The sequence below is a fragment of the Diadema setosum genome, chromosome 4, assembly GCF_964275005.1.
Source record: "Diadema setosum chromosome 4, eeDiaSeto1, whole genome shotgun sequence".
NCBI lineage: Eukaryota > Metazoa > Echinodermata > Echinoidea > Diadematoida > Diadematidae > Diadema > Diadema setosum.
This window is the reverse complement of record NC_092688.1, coordinates 40,185,247-40,197,143: the sequence shown is the minus strand read 5'-3', so window position 1 is coordinate 40,197,143 and position 11,897 is coordinate 40,185,247. Positions and strand designations below refer to the sequence as shown.

The window sequence follows — 11,897 nt, the reverse complement described above, 5'->3', positions numbered from 1 at the left end:
TTCGTCACGAACAAACTGCCAATAAAGCTTCCTCCTCCCCCCCCCCCCCACACTCTTTTTTACGAAGGAATTACATTCAGAATCAGGAGAGTGCATTGCAAGAAGTGTGCTCGAAAACGCCCACTTTTCGAGAACTGTGATGACGGTGATCATAGCATGAGAGGCTTGTGCGGACATTACAATCGAAACGTAATTTATTCACTGTATTATTTACAAATTTTCTCCGCTGATGTCTACCATGATGGATAAAAAATCTGTCCTCTTTCTTCTATTAACACTGACTGCTTCTGTGTACTGTGACCCAACTGCAGAAGGTATTGTGACTTTATTTTCTTGAATCTGTATTATGTGTATGTAATATACACAACATCGGTTTGGATGAACTAGAAGGGTGCATGTCTCGAGACCGACACCCACGTGTCATACAGCCCGTGTCTTTATATGGTAGTATTCTCCTTTCGAGTGATCACGTCATAATCATTCATTACATGATTAATAATCATTTATACGAATAATTAACTGTCGGCAAGGGGAGGGAATCTTAACGAGCCGTGCTCTGTGCAATGAATGGGACAAAAAAAAAAAACCCTCAATGTTAAACTTCATTGCAACAGCAATAACGGAATCATCGGATTAAGCTGATATTGATCATGCTCTATTAACACATTCTCTCCATGACTACTACAACACTTGAAGCAGCAGCATCATTCTGTCATAAGTTAAAAGCGTTGAAAATGACGACTGTGTAAAGGGTTTTGAGAAATGAAAAGGGCACTTTGAGATACACCTAATCACACCATTCCACAAAAAAAGTGTTCTATAAAAAAAAAAAAGATGCTACGATCAAAATTCCCATTTATTCAATGTTTCTAAACATTCTAATAATGTAGAAGGCAAATTGTTTTTTTTAGAAAATATGAAAAACTCAAGATTGACTACTATAATGATAAGGTTGACCCAGTTCACCTATTTTGAGTCCTCACTCAAAATCAGTGCGTGCTACTTTTTGTTGGTTTTGTCATGCACGGTCACATATTTTCTGTTTTGTTGTGAATTGGTTGCAAATGAGGGGCGGACTGAGTGAGATTACTATAATCTATGCATAAAGCCTGAGAGTCTGGAATAAAACCAGGTAGCAGGACCTTAAAATGGTTAGTTGATACATCTCATCATTCCATGTGTGCACATCACCAGTTTATTTTTGTCTATTAAATAAAAGTCTGGCGGACACCACAGTTTCAGATACGACTTGTGTGATTGCAGGTGTGCGATTGCAGGTGCGCGTGTGTCCTGGTGAATGATGAGTGAAAGGTACGCCAACATCCATGAATGATGAAAATCTCGTTACAATCTGCCATCGAAACATTTATTGTATATTAATAGGCAAACTACATATTAAAGACATGTGTGCTGATGTCTGCATTGTTCCACAAAATGTAGATCAGAGCCGGTTCAGCCGTACATGCTTGATGGTTTAGAAAGATCATAATTGTATAACGTCATTGTTTCTTGCCTGACTTCAGTGAAATTTTAATTTGTTGATAATTAATCTTTTCCGAGGTTGTATTTCAATAGCAGTTGTCCAAACCTTCAGTATTTTATTAGCATCAGTTATATCCAAACTGTATTGTGTTCACTTTTTTTTTCTCATTAAGCTTTTATGTGAAAATGGTGAAAATGCACATTTTAATTTCATTAATCTCATATTTAGGGAAAGGGCACAGCATAGTTTCTAATTTACTTCACGTACAACACCACACAAACTGAACACATACACATTTTTTAGGAATGCAGGTGTTGTAAATTGAGATTTAAACAAGTAAACAACACAATCAACAGGTAATTACTTTAAGGTAAGCTAGTATGCAACCTGATGTATGTAATCTAAAGATGCACGGTGGTTAGTATCGACGTAACAATGCAGTGGAAAGAAAGGAAATAAAGTGTGTATGCAATCTGTGGAGTAAACTTTTTTTCCTTTTTTTTTTAACAACGCAAATCTCCACCTTGCCGTGCTGCTGTCCTGCTCTTGCTAAAACATTACTAGACATGCAATGAAACACTTCATTAGATTTTAGCATAATTTATTTTCGTTTTTGTGCAGATTCGATGTAACAAACGTGTGCTTCATACAAGAGACGCTTGAGGAGGCCAATGCGTTGGCTAATATTCAAATTTCTTTCATTGTATTCTCAGTGGTAGATACTGTCTCCAGCGTTCAAGGATGGAAAGGGGAAGACATCCGACTGCCATGTCACTTCCAAGGGGAACCTGCAGGAGTGACCTGGGTCAAGGAGAGCATCTCACAGCAGCAGCTGACTAAGGCTGAATTTATTGATGAGAACTTTGAGAGCTGGGAGAAAGGGTTCGACATAGACAAGGATTTTAGCCTCGTCATCACAAACTTGAAGGTGGCAGATGAGGGTCTTTACGTTTGTCGTGCAATCCTGAAGAATATGGAAAATTTCAAAAATTCCGTCCTTTTGACAGTTAGCGGTAAGTGATCTTTTGCTACGTCATTATACTGAGGAGGTGATGATTTTTTTTTTCTTCAATGCTTTGCATTCACTTGTGAGAGAACTTGATGAAATCAAAGCAACGGTTCGGTAGAAGTGTGGCAACTGAAAGAATGAAGAATCATTAAGGCATGATGTCCGTTCGTACACAATGCGACGGCTACTTATTATAAAAAGGAATTGTTCTTTCTATGTTATAATATCTCTGTCGATCATTTTCTTAGTTATAATTTTTTCTACATTACAGTATTTTTATTCGTTAGTGTTTTCATTTGTTGTGGACTTGCCAACGATGAAGTTATAACGAGATTGTATATAATCATAAGAAAGGGGATGCCAATTTAATTTTATGCCTAATCATTATTTTATTCCGCCTATTTTTTTATTATTATTATTATTTTTTTTTTGCTATTTGCCTTTACTAGTGAAATGTTCCTTCCATGACACGGTTTGTTCAATTCCTCATGAATAAATGAAGATGTCTTTTTTTTTTTCATGAGTGTAGATTAAGAATTTCCATCGTCTATCATTTTTCACTTTTTAGGAATATCTGTAAGATTGCAAACAATACCGTAAATTTGTAACTCTATATCATAGAAAGAGATGATCGAAGTCAATGAACACTTGTTTAATTACTTAAATTATTTTAAGTACAAAATGTGTGTCGTCTCATGGCCTTCCTTTTCCCTAGCAATGGCCTTAAAACATGAAATCGAGGAATGCGTCGAAAAGAGCAAGTATGATCAAACCCGATGTACACGGCCAACTCCCTCCAACACTTCTTCCATTAGTCTTACGTGTGTCGTGAGTGGGTTCAAGCCTGACGTGTCTATGATATGGACCGATGAGTCTGGAAAGAGAATAAAACCAATGGCTTCACGACAGGCAACACTATCTGACGACACATACGAGAAGGTGGAGAAAATCTATGTTTCAGCTAACCATGGGGCAGAGCAAACATTCGCGTGCATAGCAACCGGTGACTCGGTGAATGGAACGTCAAACAAAGAAATCACTCTTCTGCCTATATCAGGTTTGTGAAAAGTTTTGAAGTTTGTGCTTCTTAATTATAACGAGTCACATAGCTTCTGCTGTTGTATGTGTGTGTGCGTGTGACCCTTCAGCACAAAACCAACAAAAAAGTCGCCAGGCATGGATTTTTAGTTAAGAGCAGATTCTAAAAGAACAGGCTCTCGGCTTTAAAATGATGTATAACTCAATTCATATGAAATCTCCTAACCTGTCTGAATATTGGAAAGAAAGCATGCACTCTTGAAAGTGTGAACTGAGAAAACAGGCTCTGAAGTACAGGGTCTATTCAAGCACTTAATCTTTACCAAGCCGTGCTAACTGTGCGATGAATGGAACAAAAAACAGGATTATAACCACCGGAGCAACAACAATGAAGGGATTATCAGATTGAGCTGAAACTAAGCTTGCTTTTTCATATTAACACATTCTGTAGACGATTAATACCAACTTTCAATGCAGTAACGTCATTCTTTCCAAAGTTATCTGGAGTTGAAAATGGAGAGTATCGGCAGGGTTTTTAAAAAATGAAAAGGGGGCTGTATGGAAAACACATAATCACAAAAAGTGTTCGAGAAAAACTGATGGAAACACAAGTTCCTGTTTGTTTTATAATCCGAAAATTTAGTATAATGTAGAAGAAGAATTTTTCTTTCAGGAAATATGAAAAAAAAATCAAGATTGACTGGGTTGAACCATGTCACTTTTTTTTTTCAGTCCTGTGGGTGCGACTTTTTGTTGGTTTGTGATGCACGGTCTCATATATAAGACGAAACTGTTACTGTAATCTGAACAAATGTTTTGATTCTGATTTGTCACGGGGATGTCTATTTTGAGTGGGAAGTTTTGAGTAATGTAATTGTATTTTGTCTTTATGTAATAATACAATTTTGTGTACAACTGCTGTACCCGTGTAGTCATCTACGTCTTTGGCACTATACGCAAAATGCGTTGATGTTGTAAAATTATGGGAATATTTATTTACGAAATCAATGACTTCTAAATCTAGTTATGAATGAATAACGTGTTTTGTACTGCATCTACATTAAATTTCAGGAAAACGTGATAACATCGGCCTAATCATCGGACTAGTCATTGGAATACCTGCTGCCGTATCCATTCTTGTTTTCCTTGTTCGAAAATTTCTGCCAAAACGTGATGTGCACTTCCTACACCAAAAAGGTGTTTTTTATGTTTCTGTATTCATTCATTCATTCATCCATTCATTCATTCATTCATTTATTCATTCTTTTGTTGATGTATTGTTTGTGTTCACAAAACAAGTAAAATGGAATGAACTAGGATGTCTGTAACATTGTCCACACTTCTAATAGTTGTGTCCGTTCGATCGAAATTGTGCAAATCAACTGCTTCTGCCATGGCTGCATGAGTTTCCTGACAATCTCAACAATTAGAATTAATCTAGAAATGTCATTATGTGGACTTGTATGCCTTCGCCATCTGGCGTTATTCTTTCAATGGGTCTATAAAACATCTTGACAATATGAAACGGCACTGATTGATAAAATATTGGAAGACATGTTAGAAAGTTTGACGGAACAACCTCGAGTGTGACGAATGTGCAAACATTTCTTGAATCAGATTTCATTTAGATGGCAAGGTTGGTTCCCTGAGCAATTGTTCTGACTTTGGAGCACTTTCTCTGAACCATTGACCCTGCCCTTTCACCCCATGAAAAAATAACTTTCATGAAATAATCACATCTTGTAATAACTAGTAGCTTAAGCCTGAAAATCATCCGGAGTTCTCCTTTAAGTTTAATACGCTAGCCACAAAATCGATTACGGACGCACAGACAACCCAAAAACATTATTCCTCCGGCGATACTTCGTAGTGGGGCAGAAAGACAAAACGAGCAACTCGCACTTTACAGGAATAAGATTTACAAACGTTGTTTCGTTTCAGAGAAATCACCACCACGGACCGGGCAGACAACACCGAACAGTGAAGATGAGAGCAGAAAGTGGTACTCCGTGCAATTGGCGGACTTCAAACTTTGTTGCAGACGACTTAGGGATGTGTCCACACCGCACGTGAGTATTGATGGTTATGTGTACAGCATTCCTCATGCAATCAGGAAGTCTTGTTTCCCTTTTATTCTACCATGAACACCTCATGAGCGTTTTGTGCCTTCAATGATACCGAAAGCAAAATCGTGCGTCTTATAGCGAAGTGAAGATGCTGAATTATCAGCTCGATTGCGGCCCCGTTGCTGGCCTGTGGCGGTTATTATAGACAGATTAAAATGTATACGGGGGAAACAAAATTGGTGGTCTCTGTTCACGTTAGACACGTTGCCGCTGTCGACAGGTTCTTTAACATGGTTTTTATCTGGGGAGGGTTCAGTTGCCACATAGAGCAGGTGTTCGCTGTAGACAAAGTGGCTACTGAGATAGGGTTGACTTTTTATTACTGTATTGACTATTATGATGTACCACACAGAGCACATTCATGTCGTTAACTGTAGAAACTAGACGTGGACGAGAATACGCGTATGTGTATACTTACCTGTTCAAAAATTTGGATTGAATTACCGTTTCTGATGGAAGTGAAATCATTGGGTGTCATTCCATGAATTTCATTATTTGGGGATCACCGTCTACTCACTTTCCACACCAGCCTCGTGTATTAAGATATAAACATTTTAAAGACGTTGACATAGTAGCTTTTTGTGATTTTTTACAAAACCAAGATTGGGAATACTTTATTTTCATTTATCTATTTGTCATTTTTAATCTTATTTCATTTATTTATTTTTTTTAATTTTTTTTTTTTTTTTTGCAGAATAAGGGTGTCAAAGTATTGGGAGGTTATCTTATGGAAATGGTTAATTTATTAATGCCTGTTAAATCCAGGAAAATTAAAAGTAAGTTTTCTCCTTGGATGACTTCGGAAATTATTAATCTCATCAAAGAAAACGAAAGAAAATGATACTATGAATAATTATGTACAAGAAACTAAGAAACAAAGCCACCTATGAAATTAGGAATTTCAGAGAAAGCATTTCAATTATTCCGGATGGGATTTCTTCTAAGATTTTGAAAGTGAGCGCCCTAATTATTGTAACTTGTTTAAGGTATATCATTTATAGATCTTTGTGTGAAAAGAAGTTCCCTTAAATCCTGCGAACATAATTTGTAATTCACAGATTCATTCTGTTTATAAATCTTGAGTACAGACGGAGGAAGCATTTAAACGTGTTTGTATTTAAATCAACTCGGATTTTGTCATCGTCATGCGTGAATGATATGTTCCAGAGTCCCTGTTACTCATATTCTCTCCGTATAAACTGCCTGAATCACGTCATTCATTTGAGATAACACACTTACGGATTTCAAGTTTGGAATTATTGCCGGGGATTAGTGCTGAAATAGTAGTTATACTAGCAAGTAGCACCGATCTTAAAAATTACCAATTGTCAATTTTTGTCAAGCCTCATCAGTGATTGAATTTTGTTGAATTTCACAGTCTAGAATTTGTTTGACATTTCGTGATGAGCAGTTTCGTACAACATCATTTCAACGCCTTTTTTTTTATACACAGTGTCAGTTATCAAACTGCTCATCTTTTTCTCTTTCAGCCAAAAATTCCTTTCTGCTTGTACGCCCTCTATCGGTTCGCAATCGCCGCCTTTTTCCTCGCGTTTTTTATAACTTCTGTCATAATCGCAGACGACGCATGGGGCCCGAAGTTCCTAATTTACATCCCTCTTTGGACATATATTCCTGCTACATGTTATGTTTGCCTTGCCTGTTTTAATGTTGTGATGGACTTCAAGAAGAGCAGGGCAAATTCAGAAGTTGAAGGTAGGATGTTTAGTTATTATTATGGAGTGGAAATGGACAGGGGAAAGGCAAGACATGACCTGAAAAAAAAATCACAGAATAAGATGCATTAATTCATTCATCCATTCATTCATGTTTTATTTTCATTTCTAAACAATATACATAGATGATACAAACGTCAGAATGATAGTATATTTTTGTAACTTATAATAACTCTTGCTTCGTTAAGGACTTGATGGAAATGAAAATTGAGGGGCTGCGAAAAAAAGCGAACTTGTATAGTGCAGTCCCCTCAATTACCCACGTTACATTACTACAATACATTTATACTCTTTAATATACTCTTCTATATTTATACTCCTCTGTGTGTGTATGTATGTGTGTGCGTGTGTGTGTGTGTGCATGTGTATGCCTCATGGTACCATCGATGTCATGAAAAATGTATACTTGAAGTACTGTACACGCGCACACATACGTACACACACACAGAGAAGAGTAGGGATGGGGGGGGAGGGGAGTGTAGAGAGCGAAGGGCAGGTCGGTATATTCTCGATGCAGGGCGAAGAAAAACAACAAAAAACAACAATTCTTCATCAGGTGAACTAATCATGAGGTACATATAAACTAATAAGATATTTCTTTAGATTACAAGAACATGATTTCAAACTAGTAGAATCTTTAATATTTTTTTTTTTTCGAGGGAATTCCATAATTTTGGGGCACTGTAAATAAACGTAGATTTTGTAAAAAAAAAAAGGAGTTCGAGTAAGGGGAAATGATATTCGTCTGTTTGACGAGGGGGGTATTCAGGAATATTTTCATTCTTATTAAACGTATATTCAAAAATTAAAGGAAGTGAATTGTTATGTAAACTATACATAAATTGACCAAGATAATAATGATACAAATCCCTAACTTTTAAAACATTATTCTCCACTAATAACTCATCAGTATCAGAGTATCTGGAGGTATTGCATATTATTCGAAGTGCCTCTTTTTGTTACAGAAATATTCTGTCCAAATAAGTTGAATGTGTATTACCCCATACTATAATTCCATAAGTCAAATAAGGTAAAATTAACGTTGAATATAACATTAACATCGTTTTAACAGGAAAACAAAACTTTACTTTATCAATTGCACCTATGTTACTGGAAATTATACGGCATATACAATCTATATGCTGTTTCCAAGAAAGCTTACTATCTGCAATTAAACCAAGAAATTTGACAGAATAAATATGTTTAATCACTTCATTTTCAAAAATTATATCATGTGGCAATTTATTAAGGGTATAACTTGATATTCCACTCTTGTCTTGTTTTCGTTCGCAAGGGTTATTCAAGGCAGGTGAAAACTTGCTTAAGACTTCCCTGTGGTTACCCCTCCACGAAGTTTTTATCTGAACTGATATCTCAAAGACACTTTTAAGCAATGTCGTGAGTGTCTATAGTGACTCGATTTATGGAATGATAAAACTTTGCTAAGCTCTGTCATAACGCTTAACACACACACACAATCACACATGCTCAAACCCTGATAGTAAGAACAAATTGTCACCATAGTAATTCACAGTGCGAATCACACACATCTGTTCATTGTGATTCACAGTGTGAATCACACTCATCTGTTTATTGTGATTCACATTGTAAACACATTGTTGAATTCGAGCGTTTTTAATAGTGTGTTCAAAAAGTGATTCACACTGTGTTTAATCTATGAACACAATGTAAACACATGATTTTCATAGTGTGAACGCAATGTGAACATGATGCGTTTTCAGTATGAATAGTGGAAATTAGAATGTGAATCACACTGAATTGTGTGTGAATCATACTGAATTGTGATTCACATTGTGAACGCACTGTGAAACACCTGCCTTGTGGTGAATCTCATTCACAAACCACGTTGTGAAAGACTCATCAAGCTGTGAAATACAATGTACGTGTAAACACCACATTGTGAAACACCCTCCAACATTGAATTCTTCAACCACACTTTTAATAATTATCATTGGTCTGAATATGCCTACCTTTTTTTTTTTTTGAAAGAATACATACGTAATGATAGTGAAAATGAATAAAACTCATTTCGTAGCATGAGTAGTCTACCAGCACTGCCACTTACAGGGGAGTTTCAGTGCTGTTTAGAGTTAGCATGAAAAGAAGGAGTAAAATCTTTTCAGTACAAAACTCGAAATTTGATCAAAATCAGATGAAAAAAAAAAAAGGAAAATTGACATTTTAATTTCTCTATCTTTTAGGAAAAGTTCCTGTCCAAGAACAGTCATTATAAATATGCAGATAGTGAAGTGATGATGTCTTCCCCTCACAACTTGCCATATAGTTTGTACATAAAATTTTGAAATTTCCAGGTTATCGTACGAAAGCCATTACGCCCCAGTATCAAATCCTGATATAGCTAGGTCATCATTACTCTGAAGTTATTCGGTCAGGAATAACATTAGATTTTACATTGCAATTACAAAAATATTGAGTTTCTGTGATTTTCGTCTATACAGGATAAACTGAAAATTTTGAGATGGTGACATGATCTGTTTGCTCATTGACATATTCCTATCAATTAAGTACGAGAACTTTTCTGCCGAAATTTGATTAGCGAAACTTCACAATTCCATAACCTCCGTAATTCTTATCTGATTTTTATCAAATTTTTACTGTTGTACTCGTAAGTTTTTTACTCATTCTATTCATACTGAATTACAACTGGATTGGGCTTCCTCTGTAAGATTCCTTGTGATGTATAGTCATAGTTGAGCAGTACTGAGATGACTCGCGTGCTAAATAATAGTGAAGGTGTCATTCGATTACGCCCCTTGTTTCTGGTACAGAGAACCCAAATGATTATAGCTGCTGGAGACATGGCTTAGCTGATTTGAGATTTCATAAAGTGAATTTGATTACGACACAGGAATAGAATTTCAAACATGCCGATAAAAATTGCGAAAGAAGGCAGATTTATCCAACTCTCTTTTCATTATCAAAGCGGTAAGCGCATAACGTTGGGTCATTGATTATTTTCATTTCCGCTTATGTTGATCACAGTTACTCTCCATTTCTGTCTTAGTCCTTTTTCTTTGTACTTTCAGAAAAAAAATCGGTATCAGATTCAGTGGCTTCTCTTTAACCTCACCGCCACTCCTATCATTGTAACTGCTTTCTGCTTGCGGTCGCTGAACCTTGCCATGTACATCAGCATCCATCTCCTTCCCACCGTCGTCTGCCTCGTCGAAATCGTCCTCACCCTGATCGTCGTCCGCTTCGTACACGTGGTCTACCCGTTCTTGTACCTGGTTACCTACGTGCTCTTCATCGTCATCTACTGGGTGGCTGGGGGAACGGACCCGTTCGGAAACCCTCCGTTTCTCACATTCTCGACTTCGAAAACTACTCCGGCATAGCGGCCGCAACAGTGGTGGGCGTGGCCTTGTTAACGCTGCTAGCTCAGGCCATTTTGAAGGGATTGTACGCCCTCCGTGTCCGATGCATGGATACGAAAAGAACAAGAGCTAATCCTCGAACAGAAGCCGTTCCTCCTACAGAAGAGTTGGTAGCTGTCGAACTCGAAGCACTGACCGCGTAGTTTTCAGGGTTAGCTCCTATACTATTCACAATTTGTTCATGCATGTCTAGGATAGAAAAGTCGCTCAATACATGTTTAGCCCTCTTGCTAAGCAAGAACTGATTCTGTTTTTATAATTGGCTGAAATATTTGATTTGCGTGAAGCTGAACAACGCCTATCTCAAAGTCTCTGAAATAAAGAATCATTCCTTACATTATCAAAAGAACACATGATATTCAACCCTTTGATGGCTTCATTGGTCTTCCAACACTTAGTTTGTATGACGCTTCTTACTTATGTTGCATTGCTAATGGTTGAATCTGTTGATAATAACCTCTCATGGACTTCTCATATAAACTACCTGAGAGATTGTTTATAAATGAAATCGGGTATTCTAAACAAGTTAAAGTACAATACTACCCGACCAATATCTTTCAAATCATATTAATGTTTTCTTGTATAAAGATTTTAAGCCTGTGGGATTACATTTTTTTCGTCTTTAAATGTTTTATCTGGTATACCAGAGTAGGTGACACATTTTAGCCACGTCTACAAACTTCAGACGTCTGTTTCCAGACCATGTCGGTACTACTATGGCGCCTGTCCAGATAAGCGATATGTGGGTAAAAATGTTAAGTAAATAGCTATCGACCCAGTAGTAGTAACTATAGGTAGGTAGCGTGCACCGCACTGCAGTGATGAAATCTATTCGAAGCTATTATAGCCATAGCCTGTTTTTACGGGAATTGAAACATCTCAATATAAATTCATGCTTTGCTTCTATTGGGAATATTATGAGCAATTCATGTGGGTTTTGCAGGTTTTGTACTTAGGCTTAAGTCACTTTTTTTTTTTTTGTCTTCTCTGTGTGAAAACGTAGAGGTCCGGATGACAGATAGCCGGATAATCAAAGACGGACTGTAGTTTGGTATAAGGTATACGGATTTCCTATTTCGGTATTAC

The 11,897-nt window shown here is 36.9% G+C and overlaps 1 pseudogene; it reads left to right on the top strand.

The window, feature by feature from the left end:
* The first annotated feature begins 3,347 nt into the window (after positions 1–3,347).
* LOC140227868 (uncharacterized) lies at positions 3,348–10,954 on the top strand (annotated as a pseudogene).
* Positions 10,955–11,897: the final 943 nt, after the last annotated feature.